This window comes from Hylobates moloch, unplaced genomic scaffold (assembly GCF_009828535.3).
Source record: "Hylobates moloch isolate HMO894 unplaced genomic scaffold, HMol_V3 SCAFFOLD_4, whole genome shotgun sequence".
Taxonomy (NCBI): Eukaryota; Metazoa; Chordata; class Mammalia; order Primates; family Hylobatidae; genus Hylobates; species Hylobates moloch.
The window spans coordinates 128,421,824-128,438,175 of NW_026652279.1; the positions used below are offsets into that span (position 1 = coordinate 128,421,824).

The 16,352-nt window shown below is 36.3% G+C and overlaps 1 long non-coding RNA gene and 1 pseudogene across 1 annotated transcript in view; both read right to left on the reverse strand.

Annotated features, from left to right (window-relative positions):
- Positions 1-3,454: 3,454 nt before the first annotated feature.
- LOC131383404 (uncharacterized) overlaps positions 3,455-16,352 on the reverse strand; it is a 69,281-nt gene continuing 56,383 nt past the window's right edge. The window contains exon 4 of the long non-coding RNA XR_009213398.1: positions 3,455-3,481. This is a non-coding gene — a long non-coding RNA (uncharacterized LOC131383404). The remainder of the gene's footprint in view (positions 3,482-16,352) is intronic.
- Positions 13,439-14,310, reverse strand: LOC116466442 (small ribosomal subunit protein uS2-like; annotated as a pseudogene).

Genomic DNA, 16,352 nt, shown 5'->3' on the forward strand with positions numbered 1-16,352 from the left:
ATCAGCTCAAGTTATTAATGCAATTATATTAATAAATTAATGCAATCTACATCTTACTGAACTTTTTAAAAGACAAGGCTATGAATATATATATTTTTTGCAATGAGTTTTATGATAATAGGATAGGATTTTAACCAAATAATTACCCTTAATCTGGAGAAATTTTGCACCCCAAGGGACATTTGACGCGTTCCGAAGACATTTTTTATTGTGACAACTTATCTAGTGGGTAGAGGCCAAGAGACGCTGCTAAATATCCTACAATGCATGAAATGGCACCTACAGCAAAGAATTGTCTGGTCCCGTAGTAGGCAGGATTCTAAGGTGCCTCTGAAGATTTACATCCCCCTCCCAGTGTTCACACCCTGCATAATCCCTGAACTGTGAATATAATGAGATTTCATGCCTCTGATTGTTGTGGCACAGTTGAGTTTAAGGTAGGGAGATAAACAGGTATGAGCCCTTTAAAAGAGGATAGTTTTCTCCTGATTGTCACCAAAGTGGAAATGAGAGAGAATCAGAGCATGGGAGGGATTCAACACAAGGGAGGTTGTTGTGGAGATTTAAGGATCCATTGATCAGGGATCTGAGAGGAGCCTCTAGGAGCCAAGAGAAGTCATTGGCTGACATCCAGCAAGGAAACAGAGACTTCAATTTTACAACAACAAGAAACTGAATTCTGCCCATAACAGGAATAGGCTCAGAGAGTACCTTGAGTCACTAGAGGAGAATGTAGTCCAAGCCAGAGCAAAGATCCTGGCCACACTATCTTGAGCTATGAGCTAAGAAACAGATGTTTAAAGTCACAAAATTTGATTCGTTATGCTGTAGTATAAAACACACACAGGCCCATCCACTGTATCCATAATGCCAAGTTTGAGAAACACTAGCTAAAGCATTCTGGTCTAGCACTTCTCAAATTACTATTAAAGGGATGTTACTAGGTAGTTTTCAAAGAAACAATGAAGAAAATCTTCCCCTGAGGATAAATATTTATTTAACTCAGATCAAGTTAAAGATGTTTTATTACTGTGGGACATTTTAGAAACTTTAATATCCTGGTTATGTTATGAAGCTACAGGAGAGGAGTTGATTATAAAGCAATTCCAAAGCGCATTTGAATAAAGATCTGCTATTCTGGGAAAATGGATTAATGTCTTTTGATTCCAAAATCAATTAATATCTTTTGATTTGATTAGGATCAAATTTAGTCAAATGTACAAACGAAACAAACAAAAAAAGAAATCGATTTCATGGTTCATCTTCCTAATTTCAAACTAAATCAAATGTACCAAAAAAATATGGATACCCTTTGTAATTTAGACTATTACAACAATGACAACAATGTTTTTGTTTGTTTGTTTGTTTGAGACAGGGTCTCTCTCTGTCACCCAGGCTGGAGTGCAATGGTGCAATCATAGCTTACTGTGACCTTGAACTCCTGAGCTCAAGTGATCCTCCTGCCTTAGCTTCCTGAGTAGCTGAGATGACAGGTGTGCACCACAAAGCCCATCTAATATATTATATGTATTTTGTAGAGATGAGGTCTCGCTGTGTTGCTCAGGCTGGTCTTGAACTTCTGGACTCAAGTGATCCTCCCACCTTAGCCTCCCAAAGTGTCAGGATTATAGTTGTGAATCATCACGCCTGGCAACAATAATTCTTCTTGATCATGTATTATTACAGAGGGCTTCAAATAGTGTACGGCATATCGGGAAGTTCAAATCTGCAAAGACTGTATGTATATTTCAATTATTTGTGCAGGGGAGATGCTAGGGCTGAGGGAAATGCATGTTAGACACTACATCACATTCTACTTCTACTAGCTCTGCTATTGTCTTCTTTCCACAGTCGTCTTCTGGTCACTTTTAAAGCATCTCCATAGACCTGGAAGAAACTTTATTTTCTCTTTTTCTTGCAACACCCACAGATTATCATTCTGTTAATAATGCTAGCACATGGAGACGTGGAGGGCAGGTGTGGTAAAGGGATCTTCTACCTTTCTTCAGACTTCCTGAGTGTGCACTATCATTCCGTGAGTTTCAAAATGCCCTCATCCATATTTTCTACTGTGGTTTGGACACTCACTTTGGCTGCACTGATATTTGTGATTGCTACAAACTACTGGACACCATTTCTGTCTGTTTTTACTTCCAGGCTCCACATTTCTTGTAGTAGCATCAGTTTCTCCCAGCCCAATATCCACCCCTATATGTGGCTCTACATTGAGTGATAGCCAACCTTTAATATATATTACACTACAGACAGTAACCAGTCACTGCTGATGAGATTCATCAGTCACTGATGATGAGATTCAAACTCTGAGAAGGCATTTTTTGAACAATGACAATAACCCTAGCAATACTTTAAGGGAAAACAACTAAATCTCCACCGAAAAAAGGTTTCCAGTACCTGTTAGTTAAATAGCTGCTATGTCTGACTTAGTAGAAAATATTTGTATTAACAATGTCAATGCCGTCTACTGGTTTTCCACTAAATGTAGCTAACATATTTAACTGTTATTATTCCAAAATGATTATTTTTAGCTTATCTCAAAACCCTTTTAGAGAAGGATTGTTTATATCTATTTTACACAGAGAACAACTTTAACATGTAGTATAATTGATTCTTTAGATTAGAAATCATTTTTATTCTATGCATTACTTGCTGGTGATTAACCTTCATGTGATCAGAATGAGCCTGCTATTTAAATACTGAATTACACCTACTATATTGAGAATAATTGCTTTCTACCTGGCATTAAAGGACTTCCATAACAGTCCCAACCGGCCTTTGCAATCTAATCCCCCATTGCCACCCTACACAGGTGGTATACTCTAGCCAAAATAAATTTGTCACCATTTTACATTCTTGTTATACTCACTAAAACATTTACATTTATTGCTCTTTTACTCAGAAAGACTTTGACTGAGGATATCCTAGGTTGTGTTACAGCAACAGACAGCTCCAAAATTGAAGTGACATAACCCACCAAGTTCTATTTCTTGCAAATACTTTATGATTAATGCAGGTCATGGAGGGGTAGAGGGGGTAGTGGGATTACTGTGATTCACAAGATCTCTGAGACATAGGCTGACAGAGACTGCAAATTTAATTTCTTCACATTTGTTTAACAATAGAATGGAAAAAAGAATGTCTACTTTTGCAAGTCTGTCATGAAGATTAAATATGGAAAACACTTCTTGGATATCCCAAAGATAACATTCCTTCTCTCTTTCTCCACTGAACACCTGTGAGAAACAAATTTCACTTCCCATTTGAACTATAGTTATGTTTTTGCCTGCTAAATGTTAAGTGATTGAGGACAAAGCATATGTCTTTTTTATTCTTGTATCTGCTTAATCGTCCAGATGTTTCCAGTAGACTTTTAGTAATACTTGTTGAATGTAGAGAACTCGTAATTCTCTAATACTGGAATGGCTTTCCAAGTGTTCTCTGCAATCTTTGCTCTGTATTTAATCTGCAATAGAAATAGAAATAGAAATAAAATATTGAATGTTTTAGTTTTCAAGAGTCATGTAGGATAAATGCATAACTAATTTTAGCTTTAACTTTTTCCTCCTGCAAACCTTTATGAAAGTTTATAAACTGAGAAACTTTTTTCGAAGAAGTATGGATCCCAGCATATAGTAGTTGCTTAATGCATATTTATGAATGAAGTCTGATGCAGTTGCAGAGAAACTATACAAGTCCAGAGATATTAATTATACATCTATAAAATATAAATTAATATAGGCTTTTGTCAAGAGATTTTTCTCTGAGTATCCTAAAAGAAATATTTCATAATCTTGAAGTTAACATTCTTAAGTCACATATGTTTTGAAGTAATTTAGTAATGTTAGGATTTTTATACTTTTTCTTGATATTTAATAGGCACTTTTATAAGAGGGAAAAGAAATGTTAGAAAGTCATACTTCTACAAATGTTATTTTCAGTCTTTGCATGGCTTATGGAAGTGTCTGGCTTATGGAATGCATTTGGGTTCCACTCCTTACTCTATCAATGACTACATAATTCAAATATAAAAATATGAAAATGCTTACTTGTTCTGATACAGGGTCTCATTTGTAACATGTAAGAAAAAAATTGTATGAAATATGTAAGTTCTTTGAAATGTAAAGTATAAGCTATTATTGCTATACTATTGTTTTTACAAATTAGTTTCCTTCATCAATAGTCATGCATAGAACAGGATTAGTACTAGTAGACACACTCTTAAACAGAAGGAATATATTATCGATAAGGTTATTTCATCTAGAAATGCAATGAAAGATTCTCAACTGCATGGGAATTTACACACATACTATTATTCAAGTGTGTTGGGAGAAAAATCTTACTCTACTGAATACATTCAGGAACATTTTAGGATGAGATACATGTTTTGAGAATACATTTATATCTGAAATACGCATTTTTCTTATAAATTCCTTTCTTCTTGATATTCTAGGTGTCAACCAATTTTTCACTGGATTTTCAACCCATAAAAAGAAGCTGTAAGTTTCAGAAAAATGAGAGTGTAACTTCGAGACAAATACATCACAAAAGTATGAATAAGAAAGAAATGTGTTGTTTCAGCATAGGTAGGTATTTCTGTTAATTTATGGAGCCGTTTGTCCTGCTTGTAAAATTCCATTTTTTATGGAATAGAGAATTATTGCTGTTGTAAGATGTAACAAAATGGCTAAATGCCTGAGGGAAATATAGTAAGGACATTTGGGTTAGGCATCTAATAATATTCAAAAGATTTCACTGGGAAGTTAGAAAAAGTTATCCCAGTTTTCTTTTAATAAATTGAAGCAGAATGCTAATTTAAAGCTAAATAAATATAACAGTCTGAATGCTGCCATGCACACCAATATAATTTCTTTAAAAGATTTGCCAAATGTATGTAACAATAATTAAAACCATTAATGTATGTATGTATGTATGTATGTAACAATAATTAAAACCATTAATGAAATTCCATGACTTTTTTTTTGTCTTGAATATTATATCCATTTGTCTAATTTGGACTAAATATTAAATATTCCAGTCACTTTAGCTTGCTACATAAAATTAAACAAATAGAGATGGGAATGTCGAGGAAAGAAGATATACACTGTACAGTGCTGGCTGTCCCTAAATATTCATTCTGCCTTTCATTTTTACTAACTGAAACCCAATTCTGTGTGGTTTAATGTTGTTCCCAGCTAAACACTTGATTTCCCCAGCTGCTGCCCATCTAGGTGTGGCCTAATGACACATTTCTGGCCAATAAGATGTAAGTAGAACAATGTTGGGCAAGGCACCCAGGAGAGCTGTGTATTCTTGGATTAAAAGAGACAGATTTAGCTGCCATTCCCTTTACTTCCCCTTTCCACTTTTATCTTGTGGAATGTCTTTGTGATGCATAGGAGTGCAGATGCCATGTTGCAATTGAGGATAAAAGTCACATTTCAAAGATTGCAGGCCCCATAGGTAGATGGTGCCTGAAGCATCAAAGACATCTTAAGGCCACTGCCATAGTACTGGGTTTCTTATTACATGGCAAAAATAAATCACTTTTACAATCTTGTTGTATTTTTTCCCCTTATACAAGTGTTGAACACAAGAAAAAAAGAAAGAGAAGAGGAAGAGGAGAGATGACAGTAAATCTATGTTGTTTAGAAAGATGAAATGGGAGATTTTAAAGTAGGCAAATAATTATAAATCCTATCTTCAGTCTCCAAAAATGACTTCAAGAGTTCTAGTTATAACAAAATCACTTTCTGGAGTCTAGGTGTTACCAGAAAGGGGTCTCGATCCAGGCCACAAGAGAGAGTTCTTGGATCTCGTGCAAGAAGGAATTCAGGGTGAGTCCACAGAGTAAAGGGAAAGCAAGTTTATTAGGACAGTAAAGGAATAGAAGAATGGCTACTCCACAGACAGAGCAGCCCCGAGGGCCGCTGGTTGCCCATTGTTATGTTGTTGTTGTTATTTTCTTAATATGCTAAACAAGGGGTGGATTATTCATGCCCTCCCCCCCCCCACCTTTTTAGGGCATATAGGGTAACTTCCTGACATTGCCATGACATTTGTAACCTGTCATGGTGCTGGTGGGAGTGTAGCAGTGAGGACGACCAGAGGCCACTCTCGTCGCCATCTGGGTTTTGGTGGGATTTGTCTAGCTTCTTTACTGTAAACTGTTTCATCAGCAAGCTGTTTATGAACTGTATTTTGTGCTGACCTCCTATCTCATCCTGTGACTTAGAATACCTTAACCATGTGGGAATCCAACCCAGTAGGTTTCAGGCTCATTTTACCCAGCTCCTATTCGAGATGCAGTTGCTCTGGCGTAACTGCCTCTGACATAGGCAGGAAGTAAAACAAGAGAAAAGGTGAAAAGGGCATGTGAAATTGAGTCAGCCCTCTGGTAAGAAGTCCTCTCAGAATCCTAAACCACCAATGTGGATTTGGACAAAACAGTCCCATGTCTACCACTGTCTGTAGGGAGATTGAAGAATATGTTTCCTTACCTAGGTACATTGCTTTTACTTTATCATTGTAATATTAATCTTATAAAATGAGATGGGTATCTTTTTTTTTTTCTTACTAGTACTCTCTGGAAAATTTGGGGGCCACTTCTTACTTTCATCCATGTAGCTGTTTTTCAGTATGTATTTCACAGTTTCAGACTATGAGGTAAGGTTTACTAGCATCAAACTGCGAACTCAAGTCAGGGCTGGATCAGCGATCCTGAATTCTTGAACAGAAAGTTGGCCTGTTTTTGTCTCAAGAATCCTGGCCAAGACACATTCATCTATCTTCTCTCCCTCTCTCAGTTGAGCTTTCTTAGTTTATGCTTTCACTGAGGGTGAAACTCTTTCAGTTTATCAGTCATTTTAGGTAATTCTTTTTGGGGTAGTCTTAATTGTAAGTCTCCATCTTAACTTCTCTCCATTCATGTCTTTTAGAAACACCAGACTTTGGTTACTTTGATGTCTTTAAAACATGTCTATAAATTCTCTGATGTTCCTCCTCGGTAGCAGATTCATGAGCAAAACAAATGTTGCGTTAAGTCCCTGAGTTCTAGTATAGTTTGTTTTGCAGCTATGGTAACAGGAATAGTTAGGGAGATTGCCACTACCTTGTCTGTATGGTTCCTCATCCTAACTTTCTGTTTCTTCATTTGTGAAGAAGGAAGACTTTTGTTTTCACAGGAACATTTTTTTTTTTCTTGAGACAGAGTCTCCCGCTGTCACCCAGGCTAGAGTGCAACAGTGCGATCTCGGCTCACCGCAACCTCTCCTCTCTGGTTCAAGCAATTCTCCTGCCTCAGCTTCCTGAGTAGCTGGGATTACAGGCACCCACCACCCTGCCCGGCTAATTTTTGTATTTTTAGTAGAGACAGGGTTTTGCCATGTTGGCCAGGCTGGTCTCGAACTCCTGACCTCAGGTGATCTGCCAGCCTTGGCCTCCCAAAATGCTGGGATTACAGGGGTGAGCCACCATGCCCAGCCCACAGGAGCATTTTTGTTGAAAAATAAAAACAATTTAAGGAGTAATATGTAACCTTAAAATTTTATTTCAAAAAATACCTTATTTAAAAGCTTGAAAATCAACAGCATGATAAGGAGCAATGCAAGCTATCGGGGTCTAGTGTGTGTGTTTTGTGTTCAGGATATAAATTTTCAGCTACTGATACTATTTCAATAATGATTATAGTCATTTCAGTTTCTCTTTAACTTTCTCAGTTTTGTTAAGCAGTATTCAAGAAATTGCTCGCTTTTCTAAGATTTTGATTTATTTGTATGTTTTATGATCTTCATACATTTCATACATTTAATTTTTATGTACAATCACATCTCCCTTTAATTATGTCTTTTGTGTTTTTCTTGATTAATACTCAGTGATATTTCTGTTTTATTCAACTTTATAAATAGACTTTTGGAATTTTGTTCTTCTCTATTAAAACTTTCAAAAAATTATCTTTCTTATATCTTCTCTGTACAACTTCAAAAAATTTACTCTGACATTTATATTCCTTTCAAAGTTCTAGAAGATTTTCATCTTTTTATCCCCATTGAAAAAAATCAAATATTTTAAACCGTTCTTTCTATAACAGGCATCATATTTAATAAATGATATTATAGAAGAATAGACAGTTGTGGTGATAAACTAGGAAAATGAATTCTTTTTTGTTTTTAGAAGTTTAAGATGTACTCTTGAGAGTGAGATGCCAAAATAGAGTGGCAGTGGAGGTCACTCAATGGAGAAAAATTTTTAAAATGGTAGATTGATGGATATCTAAATAGACATGCATATTTTCAGTCTAATGGCAGGAGTTGGGGTAACAATGAAGGAGACTTTAGTTCAATTGAACTCCTGAATGAATAGGAGCAAATGACCCATCAAGATATATTAATGACAAAGAAGAGGAAGAGAGTATACATTTGAGAAAAGGAGAGTGTTTTATATGAGGGAGAAAAAAATGATCAAGCTTTGAAAAACATGGTTAGAAGAATGGGTCAGGGCTCTGTCTCCAGACTTCATGGACATAATGTGAGGTGAGAGAAGGACCAGTGTCCAATCGTGGAGAGAAATACAAGTTTCAGTCTGTGGAAACAAATAGAAGTTTCTACAAATAGACTATAAATACAGTGAACTTTTTTGGAAATGCAAAGAAGTTGGATTGTACAATATGGTAGAAGGAATAGAAAGCTGTATATTAATAAAGTCATGAAAGCAATGGATAAGTAAAATATGGTATCTTCAGGAACTGTGGCTATGAGAGATATAGATGGAATCAGCCTATGGATATTAAATGCCACACCAGAAGCCTGAAGGAAATCAGTGGAATGTCTGTGGCTGTGACTGAGGGAGTAGCTTGAATTGGCATGTGGCATTGCCTCAGTAGAAGCTGTATAGTCTTAAGTGGAAGAGTGATGAGTGGCTTATTCTTCTTCCTGTATTCAGGGCTCACCAGGGTGTTGTTGCTTCTCCTGCTGCTTAAGCCTAGCCTTGCTGAGTCCTATCTACTGTTGAGACAAAGTCTCAGTGGTGCTACAAAGGTACAGTGCTCTTGAGTGTTCTGTTTCCACTAAAGAGTATAAAGGTAGTATCTGCCAAGTGGGACTTTATGTTCATGAATGTTTCCTCAAGACAGAGTAAAAGTTATATTAAATTGTCAGATTAAAATAGAGAGGTCCAGAATGAATTAGTAGTAAGTAATTTAATCTGATAATCTCAGAATGCGAGTATTTTAAGTCATCGGGAAGTAAGATCACCACATTAGTCTTAGGTTGTGTTGGTTGACATTCTTTCTCTTTGCTTTGGAAGGCAGGGATAAGGTCTTTTTAACCTCCTTCTTTTTCTCTCCCCATTTCTTTGCTCTTTCCCCACTCTGGCAAGGGCAGTGGAATAGTAGCAGTCTAATGTGATGTATCAGACAAGAACACCTTCTTCCCTGGTGATCCTTATAGCTTGGTATTCTCTTCAGCAGGCTTCGTGGCTATTACACTGTACTTTTTCAACATTAATATTCCCATTCTATTCCTTAAATTACCCACTAAGAATGATATCAAAGTTATTTCCAGTACATTTTCATTTAAGGATAATGATCATTAATGACTATAAAGCTGAGATTTCCTCAGCTCAGAAAGTCTGAATATAGCTAAAGACGATGAGCAGGGCTGGATAAATATAGAAGATTAACTTCTTATTGGAGTAGAAAAAGATATTTAGATTGCTAAGTTGTAATGAAAATTAAAACCTATAGTTCCTAAATAGTTCTAAGCCAACCGTTACTTATAAACAGGCTATTCCTATATCACTTATACAAAATCTTTATTAGTCTTGCCTCTAATTGCAATTTACACGTTGGAAACAGCCCTAAATTTCCTGACATATTCATGTCAGTGTGTTTTGCATATCACATACCATGGCCCCTACATGATGATTAGCATATCCTAATTCTGTAAGAATTACAAAGTATATCATAATTTCATTTTGGTCACTCCACTTTAAATTGTTTATTCTTGGTCTAAAAAAATCCTATGTTTAGTATAATTGTTCTGCATATTTCCCTATACCATTTCTGTTAAATTAGAAAACTTCCTTCATTTCTCATTTCAACTTGTATTATGTTGGTCATCCTTAGTTAATGCAAAAGAAAATGACAAGAATTGATCATCTTCTCCCACCTTTTAGCTTTTCAACTTATTTTCTCTGGACATGCTTCCCTCAGCCTCCCCCACCTAGAACTATTGATGCTCTAGGACTGCTTTCTTGACTGACAATGTTACTGATGAACTCTTTAGCCTTCTCGGCTCACACCTACTCCTACATTAGAACCTCATGAATGAACATGTAGGACTCCGTTTGCTCCCAGGTCAGTTTTCTACTTCTCTCACAGTGGTAACTTTGTAATCAGAACTGGCGGCGTCTTAGAATTCTAGTTTCACTCCAAGATCAGTCTTAAGTCTGTTCTCTGGCTGAAGCTTTGTTCTACCCCACAATGCTATAATGTTGAGATCTGCCTTCCATGGCTATGTGAACTCTGGATACTGAGCTTGCTCATAGAAAACATGTTGTTACCATTGTCTAATATTAGATGAACCTTAAAGTATGTGGTCTGCATTTCTACTGTACCTTAATATACTTCTGCAACTAGTCTTTACAAATACGTTTTTTCATGTTTTCCATGATCTAGATAACAAGTTTTATACAGCCTTCAGTCCAAGTGAACAATTATGCCACCAATCTGAACTTCCAGTAAGATACCGATGGCTGTACCATGTATCTTCCATCAGCCTCACAATCACTCTGCTTGCATCCTACCTACCACTGCATAATTCTCAAAAAGCTAACCTAATTCTAGGTTCAAAGCAATTCTATCATGCCTAAATAGAATTAAAAGTGTGTCCAGATACTCTATCTTATTTCATTGACTCTGAAACTATTGTAGGTATGGTACTGGGTATAGAAAAACAAAATGCATGTATAACACTATGTAGCATGTATATATATGTGTGTGTGTGTGCATGTGTATATATAATATATATGATAAATATACGATATATAATATACAATATATATTATATTATATATATATACACACACACGTATATATAGCTTTTAAATACACAAACACAAAAACTAGGTATAGTTTAATTAATAGTGCCAGTCTTATCTATTATGCCTTCATGGACTATGTTATTTCTATTTAGTAGCAAAGACTCAGAACACTAAGGATGGCATCTAGGCTACCCTGTGTCAAGTAGCACTCAAATATGATATGATGGTAATAATTGATAACATAGGTATCCAACACATACAATGGGCAATTACATTTACATGAAGAAAAATTGATAATTTATTATTTTAGAATGAAAATGTGGATATGATGGTTTGAGCAAAACTCATTTGCCTGATATCACTTCCCAAAGAAATTATTAACTTTATCTATGCTATTTCTCAGAGTTATCCTTAACTATGTTGAAAAATTCAGCTAGGTACAGAGCCCAAATCTCTTATCTTTTTATAGCCTTTTCATGCTCATACACCACAAAAAGCAGAGGTCTTTTTATTACATAGTATCCTCAGTTTCATGGAGAAAAACAAATACTAAGGAGTCATGACAGCATTGATAAAATATTTGTTTTGAGATATCAATATTTTGATTATAAGTATGCTTAGTTTGCTAAGATCAACCACATGCAATGTCAGTCATGAGCCTTAGAGTTCATTAAACCACGAATGTCCTAAATAATGTGTATCTGCTAGTAGTGTTGTCCAGAGGTTTGTCATTTATTATTAAGATACAAGATACTATTTTCAGTAGCATTTGGTTTGTTCTTTTCATGAAAGCATGAGAGTTGTTTTACTTACATTAAAAAAAAAGCATACAAGAGCAATATTCAATTATTTTATATATCAACTAATGAATGGCAGCTATGAAATCCAGTAAATAAAAATGTTTTCTTTTTGTTTTTCTGCCCACTTTATGTGTTTAGTAATGTTTTCAATTATATGTATTGAATAATGATGAATTGATGTGTAATATACTCTAAAATTAGCACTGAGCATAATTTTTTCAATTGATTCCCAAGTATTCGAATTTGTACTTACCTATGTTCCACGTATTTCTATTTTATGAAATTGAGCATAAATAATTCACCCATGTCACCATTGTCTTCTTTGTCTACCTTTTTACCTGAACCTTCTTTTCCATCTTTTTGGTTATTCTTTTTAAAAAATTTTCACAAACCTTTGTTTATATCTTATATTTATGTAATCATGTACATTTTAAGAAAAATATGTAAATCAATATAGAAAATCATTTGCATTTCTATAAACTAACAACAGATTGTCCAAGAGGAAATTAAGAAAGCAATCTTATTTACAATAGCATCAAAAAAGAATAAAATACTTAAGAATAAACTTAATCAAGAAGGTGAAAGACTTGTACACCAAGAACTATAAAACACTGAAACAAATTAAAGGAGACATAAATAAATGGAGAGATATCCTGTGTTCATGGATTGGAAAAATGAATATTGTTAAACTATAATACTCAAAGCAATCTACAGAGTCAATGTGATATTTATTAAAATTCCAGTGGCTTTTTTTTAAAACAGAAAATAATCTTAACATTCATATGGAAAGATAAAAGACCCCAAATAGCCAAAGCAATTTTAAGCAAGAAGGACAATACTAGAGGCATCATGCTTATTGCTTTCCAAACATATTACAAAGCTCCAGTAATCAAAACATTATGATATGAGCATAAAAACAGACATATAGGCAAATGGAACAGAAAAGAGATCCCAGGAAAACTCATGCATAAATAGTTAACTGATCTTCAACAAGGGAGCCAAAAATAAAAACTAGGAAAAGGATAGCCTTTTCAACAAGTGGCATTGGAAAAACTGGGTATCCACATGCAAAAATAAAATGAAATTGGACCCTTATGCTACACACAAAGAATAACTCAACATGGATTGAAGATTTATGCATAAGACCTGAAACTGTAAAACTCCTAGAATTAAAAGTTAGAAAAAAAGCTTCTTGACCCTGGCCTTGGCAATAATTTTTCAGATTCGACACCAAAAGCAAAGGCAACAAAAGTGGGATTTCAAACAAATATCTTCCGTACAGCAAAGAAGGCATTCAACACAATAAAAACACAACCTATGAAATGGCAGAAAATATTTACAAACCGTGTATGATAAGAGGTTAATATTTGCATGTATAGGGAATCCCTATGACTCAATAACAAATAACCCAATTAAAAAATGGGTGAAGGAACTAAACAAATGTATCTCCAAGGAAGACATACAAATGACCAATAGGTATTTGTAAAGGTGCACAACATTTCTTTTTTTTTGAAACTGTTGTTTATTTTCCATCAACCTTATTTATTTCCATGTTGCTTATGAGCCCATGCAAGAACAACAGCTTAAGACCATTCAGTGGTTGCTCCTACCCATTCAGTGGCCTGAGCGGTGGGAGCTGCAGAGCGGTCTTCCGTGGCAGGCTGAGCGCTCCAATCTTCAGTAGGCACAGAAGTCACCTGCACGCCTTCAGACCAGTCTGCAATCTCAGGCTGAGTAGCAGTGAACTCAGGAGCTGGAGCAGTACATTCACCTGAAATTCCTCCTCGGTCACGGCCTTTTCAGCAACAGCCTGCTCTTCTTTTTCAATCTCTTCAGGATCTCTGTAGAAGTAGAGATCAGGCATGACCTCCATGGGTGTTCACAGGAAATGGTGCCACACATGTGCAGAACTTCCTGAGCCAGCATCCACCACATTAAACCCACTGAGTGAGATCCCTTGTTGTTGCATGGGACGGTAATGTCCACATAGCGCAGAGGAGAATCTGTGTTACACAGAGCAATGGTGGGCAGGTTAACATAAGATGCCTCTGTGAGAGGCTGGCGGTCGGCCCTGGGGTCAGTAACCACAAGAAGCCGTGGCTCCTGGAAGGCTGCCTGGATCCGGTTAGTGAAGTTTCCAGGAATGAAGTGGCCAGCAATTGGAGTTTGCTCCAGTGGCAGCAGCAAACTTCAGCATGGCCCTCGGGCCAGTATTCCTGGAGGATATGACACTGACATCTGCAGGGTTTTCAATGGCAACAATGGCACGAGCTGCCAGCGGAAGCTTCTGCCAGGTCCTCTTCAGATTTATGACGTAGATGCCATCACTTTTCCTTTTATAGATGTACTGTTCCGTCTGGAAGTCAAGATTGGTGCCACCTAAGTGGGTTCCTGCTGCAAGGAACGTAAGGACATCATCGTCCTTCATTTGCAGGACATCAAGGGCTCCGGACATTGTGAAAATTTCCCTTTAAGTTATGATGGGAATCCAGAACAACACTGTATGGACCCTTCTGTAGGTAGCGTGGGAAGGCAGAACTCGAAACTTCTAATTATCAGGGAAATGCAAATTAAAATTATAGAGCTATATCACATTATACTTGTTAGGATGGCTACTATCAAAACAAAATAAAGCTACAAAAGAAAACAAGTATTTGTGAAAATATGAGAAAAGGGGAACTCTTGTATATTGTTGGTGGGAACATATGTTGATGCAGCCACTAGGGAAAGCAGTAGGAGAATCTTCAAAAAAATAAAAACAGAACTACCATATAATTCAGCAATCCCACTCTTTGGTATATATCCAGAGGATTTAAAATCAGAATTTCGAAGAGATATCTGCACTCACATACTCACTGCAGCATTATTCACAATAATCAGGACACGGAAACAACCTTAATGTCCATCTGTAGATGAACAGACAAAGAAAATGTGGCATATACATACAATGGAATATGATCCAACCTTAAGAAAAGAGAAAATCATGTCATTTGTGATGACATCAGTGATCTTGAAGTATTTTATGCTAAGTGAAATAAGCCAGCACAGAAGGAAAGATATTATATGATACTATTTATGATCCTGAAATGGTGAGACTCATGGAAGTAGAGAGTATAATGCTAGGGACTTGGAGAAGGGAGAAAGAGGGAGGTATTAGGCAAAGGATATAAAGTGTTACACAAGATGAATAATTCCTAGAGATCCACTGTACAGCATAGTGACTATAGTTAACAATACTGTATTGTGTACTTAAAAATTTGCTAAGGAGGTAGACTTAGATTGAATGGTCTTACTGCATACACAATGGTAATAAGTAAGAGGGCAGAAGGAAGCTTTTAGAAGTGATGGAGAGGTATATGGCATAGATTGTGTTGACAGTTTCATGGGTATGTACTTATCTCAAAACTCACCAAGTTACACATATTAAATATGTACAGCATTTTGTATATGAATTATACTTCAATAAAGTGGTCAAAAAAAGAAAAATACACAAATGAGTCACACAGAGCTTTTAATTCAGTAAGAGTAAAAAACCACATATATTTTTATTTTATTTTATTTTATTTTTTGAGACAGAGTCTTGCTCTGTCACCCAGGCTGGAGTGCAATGGAGCAACCTTGGCTCACTGCAAACTCCACCTCCCGGGTTCAAGCGATTCTCCTGCCTCAGCCTCCCAAGTAGCTGGGATTACAGGCACTCGCCATCAAGCCTGGCTACTGTTTGTATTTTTAGTAGAGATGGGATTTCACTGCGTTGGCCAGGCTAGTCTGGAACTCCTGACCTCAGGTGATCCGTCCACCTCGGCCTCCCAAAGTGCTGGGATTACAGACATGAGCCATTGTGCCTGGTCAAAAAGACACTTAAATTTTAAAGCTTAATTACAAATCAATTGACAAATATAAAAAATTATGTTCTTTTTCTATAACTGACAACACAGCTGAAATGGTAATATAAGAGAGTAGGTATGAGTCTATTTATTATATGTGTACATCTTTTCTTAAAAGTATAGGCTGACAGAAGATTTCACATAGCCGAAAGAATAGAAAGTACCCTGAGGGTACACAATAATCTAAATCAAAGAAAGCTGACAAAGACAAGATAAACAAGATAATAACAGGGTCAAAACATTCCTGTTGCCACATCTAATGAAACAAACAAGCAAAGAAATAAAAAGAAAAGCAGCAGAAACAAACAAACAAGCAAACAAAACATGCTAACATTAATCAAACTAGGAAAGAGTAAAAACTTATATCAGGTAGTTGGAAAATCATTGACCACAGCAAGAAAACCAGTGATTAAATATATGAATGTTACTCTACTCCTCCAAAAGCACATTGGTGTGTAAGAAATTGGTGAGTGGAGTAGAAATTACTGGCTGTATGGCTGGGCATGGTGGCTCACGCCCGTAATCCCAGCACTTTGGGAGGCCCAGGTGGGCGGATCACCTGAGGTCAGGGGTTCAAGACCAGCCTGGCCAACATAGTGAAACCCTGTCT